The 5,990-nt window shown below is 35.5% G+C and overlaps 1 long non-coding RNA gene across 1 annotated transcript; it reads right to left on the reverse strand.

Moving 5' to 3' along the window:
- Positions 1–4,534: 4,534 nt before the first annotated feature.
- LOC121628432 lies at positions 4,535–5,718 on the reverse strand. Its single transcript, XR_006008172.1, has 2 exons — positions 5,593–5,718; positions 4,535–5,423 (listed from the first exon to the last, which is right to left on the reverse strand). It is a non-coding gene; the product is annotated as an uncharacterized LOC121628432 (long non-coding RNA).
- Positions 5,719–5,990: the final 272 nt, after the last annotated feature.

Genomic DNA, 5,990 nt, shown 5'->3' on the forward strand with positions numbered 1-5,990 from the left:
AAATGGCCTGGAAGTATCTCAGCGCAGTCATCATAAGAGCCAGTCAGATTCTCTATATTTTCAGGAAAGTAGCTTTAATGCTTTCTTTATTATATCCTTTAGCACAAGAAAGAGAGGCACAACAATGCATACAACACATCACGGAAGAGTGCTAAGAAAAGACTTGGAAATTGGTTTTACTATTCAACCACCTGACTCAAGTTGAATAATTTTTTTTTGCTTAGACAGGTTGCTACCTGACGTGGGACACACATTCTTGGAAAAAATGATGTGCAATGATAGCTTATCCGTCACTCTTAATTCACCCAGCATAAATGTGTCTTTGAACACTCATCATGTCACCACGCACTTGTGTCTCCAAAATTAACTGTAACTTGAATATTTCATAACTGACCTTCAGGAAATTCTGTTTAAGTTTAAAAAACAAATGGGTAATGTTTTATGCATAGTATATGTGGAATATATATGTGGATTTAAATTCAGTTACTGTTGAAAAATCTAATATGACTCCAAAACAGCTATAGCTGCAACATTTATTTAGTATTTCATCATTTTGTTCATCCAAATGTATGGAGTTCTCTACCATTAAGCTGCATTTGGACATCTGCAAACTGCACTTTATGGTGATGTAAATATCACTGCCTGATTGGTTGAGTTATTAACTCCATCTTTTCACAATGAAACTCTGGACCTTTTTTAAAGTGACCCTCAGTTTTTGGTTTCCTACTTCATCAAAATTCTTTGTCTAATTACTTCTCATTGTGGAGTTTTAGCCATCTTTTAAGTTCAGTGGGAGCTGTGCAACAAGCATGTAATGAACTAGACTTTGAAGTACTGTATGATGATGATACCTGGTTATTTGTGGCAGGATGTGACTATGAGGAACATTGCAAATATTAAGTATCATATTCACAGAGTCATCATTCTAATATCTAATTGTGAGAGATGTGTGTGCAGTGAGTGATGGGATCAGAGCCTAACACACAGCTTCAGTCATTCATTTATAAAGATTCAACTAAAATACTAATACTAATACTAATACTAATGTTCAAACAGGGATCATGTATAGGTTTAATTTGAATTAGGAATTGAACTGGACTAGATGTAGGATGCATTAGGGCTCAGTCAGGCATGCTATATTAAAGTAGCATTATGTAGCTCTCTGACCTTACAAATATGTATTTCTGAGGCTTTTTGGTGGTACTCTGACATTTATTAAGTACATACCCGGAGCCATCATTGCCCTGCAGCATCCTTAGGCTGAGGAACTACACCTCACTACTTTTTTTTCCTGGCCAATACATCACTTTACAGCAACTGGATATCAACACATTGGCCATTTTGCATTCCTACTGTGGCTGATTTATCAAAGAAATCCAAGAAAACAAAGGAACCAAAGAAAGCAAGGAAAAAGAAAGAAAGAGACTGAGCAAGAGATAGGGCAACAGTTAACATTTTTACTGGTGAGATAGAGCTCAGAGTAGAGATAACATGCAAGATGGATGCCTCACTGAGAACATATGCCAAAAGTTCAATAGTGCGGTTTTAAAAGCTTGTGATACTCTCACACATTTACTTACATGAGGGGGATTTTAGTGTTAATTTCTAATTAATTAGAAAGCACTCCACAAAACTGATTTTGCTTTTTCATTGTGGCTTGTGGATATTTTTATTATTATTATTTATTAGAAAAAAAAAAAAAAAAAAGGGCTGAATCCTTTTTAAAAAGAATCTGAAAAATTTAGTATACTCTATTATGATCTGGTATATAATGAAAACAGGCCATCTGTACAAAACACAAAACCAAGCCTGTCCCTCCTTATTTCAGGTCTCTCATTATCTATAAAGCTTGATTAATGTAATTTCTGTGACTCTCAACTGCTTTTAAAGATCTTTCCTCCATTCAGTCAACGGCTTTTAAATGAGACCAACAGAACCAAGCAATTAATTAGACAACAGTTGAGCTGATAAGCCACCCAATTATCTGGTGGTCTATACAGACACCTAAAATCCTCTTTGTTTTCAAGGGTTTGTGCATTGTAAAGTGCTGTAATGGTTGGTTTGTACACATGTGACAATATAGATAGCCTACATGAAGAAAGTAACAGACATTTATAGATTTAGTCATCTAAGACATTGCATATCTTGCAGTCCTTGACTAACAAACATCTTACAGCTATCATTTACTAGAGACTGATATTTAAAAAAATAAATAAATAGGAGCTCTAACATTAAAGTGAAAGGATGAATGCCAAATCACACAGCTTTGAACTTTGTTTTGCTATTTTTTCTCCATTTGCATTTGAGCTGAATTTTTGGTTTTGATGTTAGGTTATTCATATGTCTCTTTGGTGAATTGAAATTTTCAGATGCATCAGGCCTTTCAGTTCACAGTGGCTCAGCATCCCTATCATCATTCCTCCAGAAGCATTCTCCAACCATTTACAGCTCCACTTCAGATAAGAGTCAGGGCTATTGGAGAAAGTCCTTACTGCTCTGTGGCAAAATGCATGCTAATGTGCTGGATCCATGTTTAGAGGTAATTGTTCGAGCAGCTGGGCTTATAGAAAGGAAGATTGTGTAGAAAATAACTAAAAATATTCCAGACTTAATCAAAATGAACTTGTTGCAGTGTTCAATAATGCCAGGAAGTTCTTCTGTCACATGAAAAAATGGAAAGCATGACTCATCACATCACGACTGACCATTATGAACCAATTTAAAGTTTTCTATCGAGAGGAAAAATTAAATTAGCTTGAAACCTAAAGGGTTAAAAAAAAGAGCTACACTGTAAAAAAAATTCTGTTATTTTTACAAAAAAAATCTGGCAGCTGTGGTTGCCAGAGAAATTTTGTAAAAAGTACGGTTACCATGTAAGCAGGTTTACAAAACAACCTGTAAAAAACAAGATTTTTTAGTGTAAAATTTACAGAAATGTGTGTACATTTTTTACACATTTTAACTGCTGTTTAGACACAATAACATAATTTCAAACACATGTTAAATGGGTAAACTCAACAAAAAAATTCTGAATAATCAACAGGAATGTCCTGCTGTTAAACTAATGTTGCTCTGTATTAATTACATACAGTAGTCGCTGATTATAGATTAAATCGCTGTAAATTTAATTGAAAAACACTAAACAAATAACTGTTTTTCTGTTAAATCATCATTATTAGTTGTATTCTAATCAAATATTTCTGCCAAATTTAATGTTTTTAATTGACAGTGTCAAAAGCAGTCTAATAGTAAAAGCAACATGTAAATACTGCAATGTTGCACTGTTAGCAGAAATGTTACCCAACTTAAACAAGTTTCACCAGAAAATCAATACTCAATATATCTTTAAAATGACTGAAATTAGATTTCATACAATTTAAAGGTCCCATATTATGCAAAATTCACTTTTTAATGGTTTTGGAACAGTCATACTGGTCCCCCCGCATGTGTAGGAGACCCGTAAGTGTGAAACTCTTTCAGGCGCTCTCTCTCCCCCCTGCTCCACCTCTAGGGAAGTAAGCGCTGAAATGAGCTTGTTTGAAAGCGTGTACGTTATGACGTCATAAGGGACAATAACCACTCCCCACAGAGCGATGGACCCGTCTACCGGCTCTCAAAGCCCGCCCTCTAAAAATCACCTAGCGCCCAGTGTTTTTCCCTCTTCGGCAACCCTCGTTAGCGGACATGGCTAAGCGACAGAAGCACTGTTCTGTTTGTGGCTGCATAAATGAACACGAAAACGTTTTTTTTACTTCCATCCACTGAACCCACGAGGACTGAGTGGATTAATTTTATTTTTGGAGGAAATGTACCCGGAAAACTTCCAAAGGTTTTGCATGTCTGTGGCCAGCATTTCAAAGAGGACTGTTTCCACAACATGGGGGCATGGAAAGCAGGCTTCGCCAACCGTTTGAAGCTGAAGCCAGGTTCAATACCAACTGTCCGTGACACAGCTGGAGAGGTAAGAGCTGGCAGTTATTTTATCGTTTCGGCCTTATTAGTCTGATAGCTTGAAAATATATTAACCTGTCAATCACCTCATGACGGGCGATGCGATGGGCGGAGCCAACAGCTGAGCTGCTCCACCAGGGTTCCGCCCACCATAAACGGCACAATTCTGAAGCTGCTAAAAAGAGGGAGGTGAAGAGAAGCCGCTGCACTCAAACTGAGGGTCGATTTGTCCATACCATGGCGGAAATATTTCATTTAGATATTAATGAATGGTCTCAGATTGGGAATAAAGTGTATAATATGGGACCTTTAAGACTAGATTGCTTCTCAACAATTTTTTTTATTTACACAGTTAACATGAACATTAGCCATATTGTTATGTACTCTATGTACATTTTCACATATAATTTACAAAAATAATAAACATCAGCATGTACAAATAAAATTAGTTTGAATAATAATTCAAATTAACAATGTTCAAAATTCAGTTTTAATACAGCTGAAATCATAGTTAAGCTCTTGTGTTCTAATTTAAATGAATTTAGTGAAATAGTGTAAAGTTTGTATGAAAAAAAAATATCTGAATTTTGTCAAATTCAAAGCAGCAGCTTGGCATCTCTGATTACATTATTGGTCAAATTGTAGTGAGCCTATTTTTTGTATGTAATAGTCTAAGATTCAAATGATAAAATAAGTAAATGAGTCGAACTTCAAAAAGAATTGGGCTGTATTAAAATAGACTACGTGAGCATGACAGAAAAACATAATGACCCATACCTTGTTGATCTAATTAGTCTTAATAATTGCTTATACATAATGTTAACCAACATTGATCACACTAGCAGCCATCTACTGCTGCCATGACTGGTTGAGTTTTGCATTGTCTAACTATGGGGCTTGAATGTGTTAACACACCATACTGCAGCAACAGACTAGTGTGAACATTAATATAATAAAAGGGTGATCAAAGAAATTAGGAACAGCAGGTAGTAATCAGTTTCCAAAATTAACAGATAGAACGTTACCTTACATCAAAACGTATACAACTCTACCAAAAAATCTTCTCACTTTAAGATCTTTCAGAATTTTTTCATGCCCTATAACAATTACATCCTTTCTTCCTAAGGGAAATAATTGAACAATATACCAATACCATGTTGAGGTGCAGTCATGCAAATGAGGAAATATAAGAGAACACAACTCTTGCAGTGAAACAAACACAATTTGTATGCAGTGTAAGAACTGCAAACATATATTTGAACAACTTTGCTTAAAACATTTTACAAACCTTACAAATGCCTTTGTTCACATTTGAACAAAACTTACTGATCTTAGTCCATATCTAAACATCACGCCACTCATAATCTGAAAGCTCCTGAATCAAGGTGAGGACTCTGGGGTTCACATGAAGTCGGGAGGTACACGTCTTCTCTACTTTAGTGCCCTTCTCTGGGTTGATGGAGAAAAAACACCTGAAGAAACAGAGAAGAAACGGATGACTATATTAATAATTAAAATTCCACCTACAGAAGCACAAAAGTTCAATACATTGTCTTCTAACCCAAAAGTCACTACAGCACCTGCTTTAGTTTTGTTCAGATCAAATTAACATAGGATAAAGCTGGTCTAAAACACACACACCTCTGCAGAAACTCCAGGGTTGATGCCAAGTCTGATGGGTAATGGATGTTGAAGCAATAATAGCTGGCAAACATCAAGCAAAGGGCAGATGTAAAGGAAAGGATGTTGTCATGTACAATGCTTTGATCCACACTTAACATCAACCTTCTTGCAGAAAAGCAGGAGCGTCCTAAAAAAAAAAAAAAACAAAACAAAAAAGAAAACAGACCCACATACACAGATTTAGATATCTGGTAAAGATCACAAAATATCAGTTACACTTCTCTTATAGTAGAAATGAAACGGTCATCCAAATTAACTTTATTTACTAAATTGAGTCTTTTTCCTATAAATAATTATATAACAAATGTGACAAATATAAACATATAAAAGAAAAACGTAGCGCCACCATCTTGCAG

Source organism: Melanotaenia boesemani, chromosome 18 (genome assembly GCF_017639745.1).
Source record: "Melanotaenia boesemani isolate fMelBoe1 chromosome 18, fMelBoe1.pri, whole genome shotgun sequence".
NCBI classification, from domain to species: Eukaryota; Metazoa; Chordata; class Actinopteri; order Atheriniformes; family Melanotaeniidae; genus Melanotaenia; species Melanotaenia boesemani.